At 44.2% G+C, this 12698-nt stretch overlaps 1 protein-coding gene across 3 annotated transcripts in view; it reads left to right on the top strand.

Annotated features, from left to right (window-relative positions):
• KHDRBS3 (KH RNA binding domain containing, signal transduction associated 3) overlaps nucleotides 1–12698 on the top strand; it is a 147592-nt gene that overhangs the window by 16981 nt on the left and 117913 nt on the right. The window contains exon 1 of one of the 3 annotated variants that reach the window (XR_004315074.1): nucleotides 8735–8861. The exons of the other annotated variants lie outside the window; for them this stretch is intronic. The gene's annotated coding sequence lies outside the window, so the exon portion shown is untranslated. Of the gene's footprint in view, nucleotides 1–8734; nucleotides 8862–12698 lie in introns of those variants that run through there. 3 annotated transcript variants of the gene reach the window in all.

The following is a 12698-nucleotide window of genomic DNA, read 5'->3' as shown; positions in this document are numbered from 1 at the left end:
GTTCGGTCAGCCACAGGGGTTGGGGCGGCAGCGGAAGCCAGTGTTGTTCATGAAGTACTGAATATATCTTCCGCCTGGTTTTAGGAATTTTCTTGTATCAGGACATTATTTCAAATTATGCATCAGGGATTTTAGAGATGTTAAATAACTTGTTGGTGTTACATAATTATTAATAATAATGAGGTATTTTGTTGAGTTCTTGCTGAGTGTCAGACACTGTGTCCGGAGATTTACCGAGCATATTTTTCTCAATTCTCAGTACAATCCTCTGAGATGAATGACATAAATTCCACTTTATAGGTGAGAAACTGGCTTTCATAGAAGCTGTGACTGGCTCAGTGTCCCATGGCAAGCCTGCAGTGGAAAGCTTTGGACTTTGTCAGTGTGATTCCCAAGCCCATACTCTTTCTGTTAAATTAGCATGGGCCGAGATGAAAGGGCCTTATGGAGCTGATAATTAAGAAGAATGCGCAAATAGCACAAGTTTATGTATCAAGAGTAGGGCTAAAAAGGACTTGGTTTGTATTGATCCTGGTAAGCTCAGTGATGTGGAATAAACTAGGACTTGCTTCTGCAGTGTGTTTCAAATTTGATTCAGCAACATGTTTCAATTAATGTTTGTGGTTGGCTGAACAGTGGCTTTAGAGATATGACTAAGTTAAAGATCTTGAGGTGGTGAAAGTATCCCTGGTCATCTGGATGAGCCCAGTACAATCACATTGATGCTTAAAAGAGGGATGTGGAGGAAGAGTCAGAGTCAGACAGAAGACAGTGTAATGGTGGAAACAGAGATTGGAGTGATGTGGCCACAAGCCAGGGAATGCTGGCAGCCTCTAGATGATGGGAAGGACAAGGAAAAGGATTTTCCCTTGGAGTCTCTAGAAGAAATGCTGTCTTATGTGCCCATTTTAGACTTCTGTCTTTCAGAACTATAAGGTAATACACATATGTTGTTGTTTTAAGTCACTAAACTTGTGGTGATTTGTTACAGTGGCAATAGAAAACTAATACAATGTCCTTAAATAATTATGCACTGCTTAACAGTAATAGTTGAGGACTTTAATACCCTTTTAAAATAATGGATACAACAACAAGGTAGAAGGAAGGAAGGAAAGAGAAGGCGTGAACAACACTATACGCTGACTTGACTTAGCAGACATTTATAGAACATGCTCCCCAGCAACATCAGAAGTTACATTCTCCAGGAAAGACCATATGCCCACCCATAAAAGAAGCAAGCCTCAGTAAATTTTAAAGGATTGAAAACGTGTAAAGGATGTTTTCTGACCACAATGAAATGAGATTGAGGAACTTACAAATATGTGGAGATTAACAGACTTCTAAATAACCAATGAGCCAAATAAGAAATAATAAGGGAAATTAGAAAACATTTTGAGATAAATGAAAATGAAGATACAATATACCAGAACTTATGGGATGCAGCTAAATCAGTACTTAGAGGCATACATATAGTAAACACCTTATATTAAAAATGAAGATAAATCTCAAATCTTTTGTCTTAAGACACTAGGAGAAGAAGAGTAAACTAAGTCTAAAACAAGCAGAATGAAGGAATGGTCAGAATGAATATTAATGAAAAAGAACATAGAAAAACAGTAGAGAAAATCAACAAACCAAAAATTGATGCTTTGAAAAGATCAACAAAATTGACAAAACTTTAGCTACAGTGACTTAAAGAAAAGAGAGAAACTCTTGACAAAAATCAGGAATGAAAAGGGTGTGTAACCATTGACTTTGCAGAAATGAAAAGGATTGTAAGGGAATACTGTGAACAGTTGTATGCTCATAAATTAGATGATGTGGGTGACATGGACAGATTCCTAGAAAGACACAAACTACTGAAACTGGCTCAAGGAGAAATAGAAAATCTAAATAGAACGGCAGAGAGATTGAATTGGTGAAAAACAAACAAAAAAAAAAAACCCAAAAAACTTCTCAGTAAGAAAAGCCCTGGTCCAGATGGCGTCATTGTGAATCCTACCAAACATTTAAGAAGTAATTAATACTGATCTTGACAAACTCTTCCAAAAATAAGAGGAAGGAATATTTCCCAGTTCATTGTATGAGACCAATATTACCCTGATTCCAGAAATCAGACAAAGACATCACAAGAAAACTACAGGCCAGTATCTCCATGAATGTTGGCATAAAAATCCTTAGAGAATTACTTACAAACCAAATCCAGGCAACATATAAAAAGGATTTTACATCATGATCACATAGGATTTATCCCGGCAATGCAAGGTTGGCTTAGCTTCTGAAAATAAATTAATTTCATACACTGTGCCAGTAGAATATATGACAGAAGCCACATAACCATCTCAACAGACACAGAAGAAGCATTTGATGGATTCTGATATCCTTCCACAGTAAAAATACTCAACAAACTAGGAATAGAAGAGACCTTCCAAAACCTGATAAAGTGCCGTCTATGAACAACCCACAGGTAACATCATACTTAATTGTGAAAGACTTTTGCCCTTGATCAGGAACAAGCAAAGATGTCTGCTTTCACTCTTCCACGCACCATTGTTCTGGGGTTTTAGCTGGAACAGTTGGGCAAACAATGAAACAAAAGCATCCAGATTGGGAAACATCCAGAAGTACCGTTAACTCTGTTCACAGATAACATGATTTTATATATAGAAAATCATAAAGAATCTGCTAAATATCTGTTAAAACTAACAAATAAGTTCCTCTCTCCCTTCCCTTTTGTATTTAAATTTAAAATCGAATATTTCTTCTGTTAATACAGTGTGTACTTTCCTGAACTGTCAGTTTCATGAGGCCAGGATCCATGTCTGTTTTGTGGACTGTTGTGCACCTGGCACCTGCACACATGCCTTGTTCACAGAGAGTACTCTTTACATACTCAACAATGAATGTTTATTATGGAAGAAATAGAAAGTATATTAAAAAAATTGCACTTCCCACAAAGCAACTATTTGGAAACAGACATTGTTAATGTTGTAGGCAATTGACTGCTCCATATAAAACTTTATATTTTGTTTTGGTAGCTTAGCATCCTGTCAATAGCTTTCTTAGATTATCAGAATGTTGGGGGTGCTGTTTTCATGGCTGTGTAGAACTCCACGACAAGTGTGTCATCCTGTGCTTGGGTGATTCCTCACTAATGAGCATTTACAGTGTTTTGAATTATTGTTAATTCTGATCTGTCTGTTCTGTGCCCTTACATTCTGTCCGAGTCTGCCCTTTCCTAGATCACTGCAGGGCCTGAACTTGTTTCCTTACCACTAATGGGATACTCCTCTCTCTCAGCACCTGCATTTTAAAAGGAAACAATGCAAAATGCAGGTCTTTTTAAACATGCAGATGCAGTCAAGTCATTTTTTTTGTTTAAAATTTTCACTGGCATATCATATCCTCAAGGTAACTCATACCCTCAAGGTCTTTCTCAGGACGGTGTTCATTGCCCCACTTGCCTATCCGGTCTCATGTCTGCTGCTCCCCTCTAGATCCAGATTTCTTGTCTGATTCATGAAAGCACTTTCTTTTCTGTAAGACCTCTGTGTGCTCTTCTGTTGTTTTGTTATTTTAAACACAAATGCCCTTCTCCCTCTTCTGTGTGTAATTCATTTATGTTCTTAGGGATTCAGCTCAGGTGTCACCACCCAGAAGAAGCCAGTTTGCCACCCACTCAGTTCTGGGTTGAGTACCCTCTTCTGTCCTTTTCTGATCTCTTGGAGTATCTGCCTAACTCTATCGTGGCCATCATCACCCTAGATTGTAATCTTATTCATGTGTCCCTTCTACAAGGTAATCTCCTCGAAGGTGGGGCCTGTGTGCCCAGTGTGCCTGGAACTCAGATACTTTGTTTAGGAGTCTCCCAGAGTTGAATAGCCAGGTCAGAGTTCATCAGCATGACAAGCCTTCACTGTCTGATTTATAGACGCGCTGCACCAGCTAAGCCTTCTGCCAGTAGTGTGGGTGTGTACTTAAATGGGGCCTTCTGAATCATATTTTGAGGTAAGATATGTTAGGATAATTTGTGCTGTGCCTGCTTTGGCCATGGTTACTTGGGGAGATACTGGGTAGAAAGCGTTTATTTGGCAGGCTCTCAGCCTGTCACCTTTTATGAGTAATTGGCAATGGGAGCAAAATGTACTAAACTGGTACATTTCCCATTCTGCCAGGTACCTGCCGTATGGTTACCTTTCAGGTGTAATGTTTTGTTCTGTGATACTGCAGACGGTTAGAGGGCTTCCTCTGACACCCAGCATAATGATCAAAACAGGAATAGGCACACTGCCGGAATTAATGCTTTTTCAGTAATTTGGAGAAACTCTTGAAGAAGCACTTTTGTCTAGTCTCCCTCTGGTTTTTCAAAGTAAAAAATAAAAGGTTTTCTAATGTCATTAAGTATTACATGAATGGATATGTTCAGAGTTGCTCATTGGGCTGATGGACTTACAGCAGTTAAAGTTGTCCATAGGGCAGAGAGAAAAGTAGTTAGCAATGTTGTATGTAGTGTTTGGATTCGCATCTGACAAAACCTGCGGTAGAATCACAAAGCATTTCACAGCGTTGCCCTGGGAGATTAGGACATGGTTGGATTTATAAAGTTAATACTAGAGGGCAGGGTGGTAGAGCTGAGCTCTTGGTTACTGGGTCACTTTGTGGAAGATAATCAGATAATCCTGCATTGGCTATGCCCAGTTGTCCTAAGCCTCCATAGCCCCAAAAGTCCCTGCCACCGCCTTTTTTCTCCATCGCTGTTTCTCGGTCGTGTGTTGGTGTGTTGGGATGGATGGGAAGTGGCTTGAGGGCCTGGGAAAAGCTTGTTACTGGAGATTCTGGTTTTGTTGTTTGAACAAGTAGTCTGACCGGGTGGATGTCAGGTGGGCTCTGGGCCAGCTGTCGGCTGCGGGGATGTGTGTTCACCGGCAGCAGTTTCCTCCCCTGGGAAGGGGGGTGGCACTGCCCAGCCAGCGGTGTTGTCGGGAGGTGTGTGTGAGGCAGGTCGGAGTGGGGGCTGTAAGTGAAATATCCATGAAGAGTACCATGGCTTCTGCCGCCCAGCAGGGGCCGAGGCCCTGCTGCTTCCTGTGTCTTTCCTCAGGCTCCTCCCGTCGGGGCAGGGGGAGAAGAACTCGCTGCGCTGACTGGTGGGCGCGGCTTCGCTGCTGCTCCTGGGCTGGCTTCTGGGGTGATGGCAGGTTTTCTCCCCACGGCATTTCCAGACATCAGGTCTCTTCCCTCCCTTTCTTCCTCTGTCTCCCTCACTCTGTATCCCATTCCGTTAAGAAGAAAGGTCAACACTGATGCGTTCTGTCAAGATGTTGTATTGACTAATCAGACCCTCTCTGCGCCTGGCTCAGGTTTGAAAGTTGCTGAGTGTATTTTATGGGCGCTTTTCTTTTACATTAAACACGTGACACAGTGGTCCGACCTGTCTGGAAACATCTCCCCCAAACCAGTGATGATTATAGTTGCATTGCTGCAGAGCACCAGACCCAAAGAGGATGGCTTGCGCGAGGCAGCATTCGTCTGCCGTGGGTGGGTTGGCTGTGGTGGAAGCTGCCCACCCGGCCTGTACGTGCTGTCGGGTGAGACGTTGTCATGGCGGCAGTGGGGACTGTGGGGGGCCTTGTTGGTACTTCAGGATCTTTGAAGCTAATGGGTCTTTGTAGCTGGATAGTAAAACGTCTGTGAATCAGAGTCACACTCTGAAATTATGTGATTCTGTACCCGTCCCTTGTAAGTGCGCTGTGCAATGAGGCCATCTCTCGGCAGGTGGGATCTGGGTCCTGCCCTGGCCCGCAGGCCAGCATCTCACCCGCGCTCTCCTGCCGAGCTGAGCTCACTCCTCCATGTCCCGGCCCCAGTCAGGACCCAGTGCCCATTCTGGACCCAGTGCCCATTCTCACTCCCTTCCAGGGCTGTGAGGACTCTGTTCCTGGGCCAATACAGGGCATTTTTAGGCATATTGTAGAGCACAAATGGACAATTCTGATTTGTTTGGATTCAAGATGACTCTGAATGTCCAGTATTTTGGAAGGCAGTATTGGATAGCAACTAAGAATGAGGCCTCTAGAATCAGATCGCTTGGATTTAAATCTACCGGGTCCCCCAGCTTGCTGGCTGTGTGCCCTGGGCAGGCAGTTTAACCCTTCGGTTCCTCAATTGGGGTAATATGTGAAATACTATAAAAACATTACCTCCGAGGGCTGTAGTGAAGATTACACAGACACAGGTGAAGTGTTCACTACCTGGTAGGTAGTAGCATTCAGTTAACGTCGGCTGCTATTATTTTTATTAGTATTTTTACAGTTTGTATTTGTCAAGTGCTGTGGCAGTGCCATGCTAACCGCCGGGGGTGACGGTGAATAAGAGAGCAGCTGCCGCAGCCTACCTGACCCTGTGCCGTGGAACCAAGTGTACACCGTGTGATCAAAGCGGTGCTCAAAAGTGTCCTCCCCGCACCCCAGGCACCCTCCTCACTCAGCTCAGTCGCCTTCAGAGCACTCCTTCACCGCCTGGCCAGTGCTGCGGGTACCATCCGTCCCTCCCTCCTGGAGCGCAGACTGCGTGTCAGCAGCAGCTGTCTGCTCACTGTTGTGCCCCCGTACCCCGTAACGGTGACTGACACACAGGAGGTATTTAGTAAGAGATAAATGGATGCCAAAAGTGCTGTGGGAGCACTGGTGGGAAGACAAGGAAAACTACAGAGATGATACTTTTATGTTGGGCCTTGAAGGGTGAGTAGGAGTTTGCCAGCTGTCCACGAGGTGGAGACGGCACTGCAGGCAGAAGAGCAGAGGCTTAGAGCCTGAGTCTGGTGTGTGAGTGAGAGGCTGACTTTTGTCTGTTGTCACATCAGGTGCTCTTGTGGCCAGTTCGCGTGGAGATTATAGGAATTCATTTTCTGTTTGGTTGCTTACTCAGTTTTCAACACCATGTTGTCATCTAAACCCTTGCTTTCCTTATTGTAGGAAATTTTTGTTTTTTTTATATAAGATTTTATTTGGTAGCTTCATCTTTCTGGGTAAAGTTAATTTCTAGAATATTAGCTGTTCCTTAATGATATAATCAAGCACAGATAGGAGTAAATAACGTTGGTAAAGATAATGATGATACCATGATGGCATTTGCAAATCACTTTACAAGTGCTCTTACCAAAGATTTGCACTCGTTACCTCACTGAAGCCTCTTAACAGCACCGTGAGGTGCAGGCCTGATTAGCATCCCTGATTTCCGTGTTTTCTTTTTCACTTGCCTAGTCCTTCAAAATGTGTCCTTTTGTTATTACCAAAGGCCTTGGCTTTGGAGTGCCGCATTGGTGTCTTTGCTTGGCTTGTGCTGGAGTAGAGCAGTCCTGGCCCCGGGCCTGGCCCCAGGTGAAGAGCAGTGTGTCTAAGAAGCCTGGTCCGTGTGGCCCGCCGGGTTTCCCCCTAGCTTTCCAGTGGCGGGGACACTCATGGCTCCGGGCCCTCCTGGGCTCCTTGCCGCACGCTGACCTCGTGTCTGAGAAGCAGAGCAGGTGAAGAGCTCAGTGAGACTGGTTGGTGAGCCCAAGGGCCCCTCCAGGACCATCTCTAGTCCTTTATTCTCTCTGAAGGCGACATCCCTCCCTCGGAATGTACACTTTATGAGGGCAGGGTCTTCGTATTACTCACTCCTGACACCAAACAGTCAAAACCTGCCCCGCACATAGAAGGTGCTCACTGAACATTTTGGGTGAATGAACATTAAACATGTGGTAGCCTCCTTTTGTCTGCCAGACGTCCGTTCTGTCCCAGGCCCTATCTGAGCTCCTGTTTGTGGGTGAAGGGGGGATGGGGGAAGTGTCGCCTCCTCCCAGGAATTAGAGGTTTCTTAGTAGTGAGGGCGGATGTTGTCTCTGTTTGCTAAGTGACAGGACCAAGGCTCAGGTTAAATAACTCGACTCGGGGTAAGTGGCCGGTAAGTGGCAGAAACATATTCAGACCCAGGTAGGTCCCTCCAAAGCAACTGAATGATTTTCTCAGCTCCGCTAGAAAGGGATGGTAGTGGTTGTGTGCACGTCATCTCTGCATATTTAGATATGTGTGTTTTGCCTCCCAGATGTTTCCAGTACATGAGCACAATTTGAATAATAACAGTGATGCTTACCTGTGTAGCAAAACCCATTCTTACATGGTGTCTACTCACTGCAAGTTGCTGTGCTTAATTGTGATTGAAATTGATTTGCAGAAATACTGTTATCGGATCTGATCAAATACGAATCATACTGCACAGAAATACTTGTTTTCAGAAGCGTTTCTGGTGAAAGACAAGCAGTCTGATTCTTCTCCTTTGTTTTCTTTTCCTAGAAGAGGGTAGTGTGGGCTCATCTATTCGAACAAAATGATTTTTCTCTTCTGGTTGGTATTTTGACCTTGCACCTTTAGATCTCTGTAAAACAGATTTGCTTTTTATATTCTTTTATGTTTCTTTTTAATTTTTCTAAACATTTTAAATTACTTAAATGTTTTCACATAGTGTCTGAGTATATGTATCATTTGACATCATTAATTGGCAGTGGCTAATATGTTTAACATTTAAGGTCCAGCAGGGCCTGTGATGTGTCTCTTTCTGCTCATTGTTGATTTCCTAGCACATAGAGGGATTCAGATGTTTGTGGAATAAGTGAATTTGTTAAGTACTTTTGTATCAGACACTATGCTGGAGCTGGATGAGGAGAGGAGAGGAATAAAGATGCTGACTGTGCCTTCAGGATGTACCCAGGCAGGAGGAAGACATGAAGTGGTTCCGTCCTGTTGGAGGCGCGGCCCCAGTGCTGGAAGGGCGCCTGGAGAGTGTGACTCCGGGGGCGTTTGGAAGGAGTCTTGACGGGAATGGTACGTTCCAGGTTGAATTTACAGCTCAAGTGGGATTGAAGGAGCAGAGGGGGAACGGATGACAGCATATTCCAAGCCATGGAGCCCAAGGGACCATGGGAGATTCTGGGATGGTGAGGAGTCCTGGGTGGATGGTCGTCGTGTGGAAGGGAGAGGCTGAGAGAAGAGTCAGCTTGTCTTAACTCCACTGAGGGTCTTTACAGCTCGGTGAGTGTGGATGTTGTCCTGAAAATAATTGGAGGAATCTTTAAGAATCTTTACTGTTAGGCTCAAAGGATTGTTTTAGCACTGTTGGACCTTGTCACACAGCAGTGCTGAACGAATTGTGTGTTTTTAAAAATTAGTGTTAAAAAGTTCAATTTGAATGTATCTTATTGTTTGCAGAAGTTGTTACTGTGTGTGCACATGCACAGGTGTATGTATGTCTGCTGTCAGTCTTCAGGAAAATCAATACATGTGTTTCTATATACAGTACATAAGTGTATGAAAATAGGATAGTTTTATATATAAAGTTGTGTGTTTGTATAGTTATATATATATCTGATTTTAATTTGTGCATTTATTGATACGAATCATGCTTTGCTTAGGGGAGATTATTACCATGTTGATCTCAGGAACAGGAATGAGGGGGAAGAGAATTTTTAGATCTTTTAATTGTTATTGCCAAATTACTGAAAAATCAGCTTTATTAGGTATACACAGTGGCTTGTAAGAGGGGTCATGTTTCTTTCAGTTACTGAGCTGTTGAAATACCCTTCTTACTTTGAATAGATCCTCAGCCTACAGAGGTAGGAAGTTTGAAGACTCACTCCAGATTCAGCTTAGTAGTAAAAACACTTTTAAAAAGGATTAAATTATTCCTTGCCTGTACTGTTATTTGTATTCAGCATCCATAGGTTAGAGAAAGTTAGGGACAGCAAGGGTCAGCCTCCTGCCCGGCGTCTTTTGGGAGCATGGTGCCATCCTCAGCTCCTGGGCGGGGTGAGAAGTGGAGCAGCATGCGGAAACAGGACTGTGGATCTTCACAGAGCAATTCCATGGTTGGCTGGAAGTCGGGCTACTGCCAAGCATAGAAGGAGCCCGTGTCCAGCTGAGGCTGCTGGGCAGCACCGCGCTTTCAGGACAGTGGGCCGTGTAACGTGCGTGGTCGGAGGGCGTGTCTTGATTACGACTGCAGACTCAGCGTGTGAGTAATTGCTCCTCGTAGTTGATGCTTAAGAAGCATTTTCTGAGAGGAAGCTGGTGAGTGTTTGTGCCCAGCTAATCCTGGGTCCACAACCAGCAATGCTGATGAGCAGCTGTGAATTAGATACGTTGCTTTCCTGAGTGTTCCCTATTGTTCTGACAATCGCAGGAGATGGCCTGTTGTAAGGCCCAATAAATTGCCTGGAGACTGTGGTCGCCCAGTTAGTGCACAGAAGCGGCCGTTGCGATGATGGTTCATATTTAGGTTTATTGTTGTCACATTACAGCTAGTAATACACAGTGAGAGGGCTTCTTGTTTTCTTTACTGATTCTCTCCAGCCCCTCCGCCCCAAGTCCTTTACCAAGTCTGCCTCCCTTACTGGACAGTAACTCCCAAGAGGTCAGGGCTGATTTTTTGTTTCTCCACCACTGTCTTGCTCACGGTGCAGGGCAGATGGCAGGATTCAGTCCATTTAGTGACCAGTGGACAAGCTGAGTATCTGTCTTAGTGCCCCGTTCTTTTGACATCTTTTCTTTCCTGGCTCTGGGCCAGCGCTGCTCTGTCTGTGCAGCTTGGTCTCCGTATCCAAGGCCTCAGCTGTAGTTGGGTTCTCCTCCACGTCACTGCCCTGTTTAAAGGCTCTGCTTCCTGTGGTTTTCCTAGCCCCACAGGCCAGGCGTGCTCCTTGGGGTCTCTGCATGTTTATGACAGTTCTTTTCCAACTGTGCCCCTTTCTAGTTACATGACCTTGAGCAAAATGAGGTTGACAAAAGTTTTATTGTAAGGATTAATTTTTTTTTAATTATAGCCATTTGTGTTGCAGATGCAGAAACACTTTAATGTTTCCTAGTTACAGAGCCTTATCACAGCCCTAATCCCTCCAGTTGCACCAGAAGTCACCCCACGTGTCTGGGAAGGACTGGGGTTCTTACTTGGGAAGGAGAAGCCATGGGGGTCTGTACCTATACATGAAGGGCAGGTGCCTTATAAACCGAGGCCTGTGACTGTTTTGATGACCCCTCCAGCTCTGAAAAAGGGCATGTCTACCCTGTGTCCCCTGCTTTTGACGTATGTTGTCTAGAATTTGGGTTTGTAGCTTTTTTTACCATAAGAAATCGATTATGCTTTGTTAAGTGCGGTGTTCTGGTTCAGGAAATGTTCCTTGGAGGAAAAGGCCTGCCCTTCCTCCCTCCACACCTACATGGATGTCTGATCCTTTGAAACCTGTGACCTCAGACAAATTACTTCCCTGCTCTGTTCTGGGCTTCTGCCTCCTCACCTTTAAAATTTGCTCACCCCTAGAGAAAGGGAAACTGGAAAAATATGAGCGAGACTTCTCAGTTTGGAAACTGTAACACAAAAAGTATTATCATTGCCATCATTGTCACTATTAGAGTTATTGAAACACAGGTGTGGGAGTTGATATTTTTTATATAATTAGGTTTGAGAAGATTAATAATATGAACGAGTGACTGATACAAGGCATTGTGTAGTCAGGTGGTAAGAGGAAAGTCAAGGCGTTGACTGAGGGTACATTACTGACAGAAGGGACTGTCACCAGAGGTTGAAGTTCTGATGGAGAATGGTTCTTTATTTTTTTATTGGACTTTTTAAAAAACAACTTCTTTGCTTAACACCTTTAGGTTTAAACACAGATCAGTAAAATAGGCAATGACAATAATAGCATTGGAAACAAGTGCCATCTGACGTTTGACTTCACGGAACTAATGTTTATTTAATGTGTCTTATATGCCACTTGATACGTGTCGTTATTTTGAATGACGTTTTAGAACTAAATAAACCATTTTTAACATTTTATCATTTCTCAGAGGACGGAATGTGTATCGTAGCACCGTTTTCAGAGTTTGGGAGCGTCGGCGGGGGACAGGGAGGATGAGTTTAGTGGGCACGTGGCGGCTTGTGTTGACCAGGACATCCAGGTGAGGGAGGCCAGTAGGCGCTGCAGCCCGGCGCACACAGACGGGAGGGAGCCTCTCTCTTTTACACTCTCTCTAGCAGTGGACCCTCATCTGAAAGTGGGGTGCCAGGGCTTACCCCTTTGTGGGCGGTGTGAGGGTTGAATGGGATAATCGGTGTGAAGCGTCTTAGGCACAGGACATACTCAGCTCAGCTGGCTGCTGAGCTGTTGATGAAAGGGGTCTGACCCAGTGAAGATGGTGTGGGGCCGCCAGCACTCTAGCGGCGGATAAAGCTGTGACAGTAGACGGAATCCAGAGCAAACCCCATAGGCCCACACGAGAAGGCAAACGTTTGCCCACAAAATCTGTAAATATAACTGAAGTAGAGTCCACTGAGGGAAGAAACAGAATGCAGGGGAAATTTGCATGGACAGTGTCTTGTCATTTTCTTGTCAATTAAGAAAGAATTGTTTAAAATAAGAACCTTTTTTTTTTTTTTTCACTAGGAGCCTGGTTGGTAGCTTGTATGGGAGGTAATTCTGTTGACCAGTATGGAAAAGTCCATGTTTTAGAACCTTGTGTGTGTTTCTGATGTGTTCAGGGTTCACAAATGTCAACGTATGATAATAATTTGTGACATTAAAAAAAGGAAGAGAGCTTGGGAATGTTCATCTGTTCACTTATCTTATGCTTATTGTCCTCATACTAACCTTGTCCTTGGGCCGGGTGTGA

This window comes from Camelus ferus, chromosome 25 (assembly GCF_009834535.1).
Source record: "Camelus ferus isolate YT-003-E chromosome 25, BCGSAC_Cfer_1.0, whole genome shotgun sequence".
NCBI classification, from domain to species: Eukaryota; Metazoa; Chordata; class Mammalia; order Artiodactyla; family Camelidae; genus Camelus; species Camelus ferus.
The sequence above is the reverse complement of the archived record's forward strand: the minus strand, read 5'-3'. Positions and strand labels throughout refer to the sequence as shown.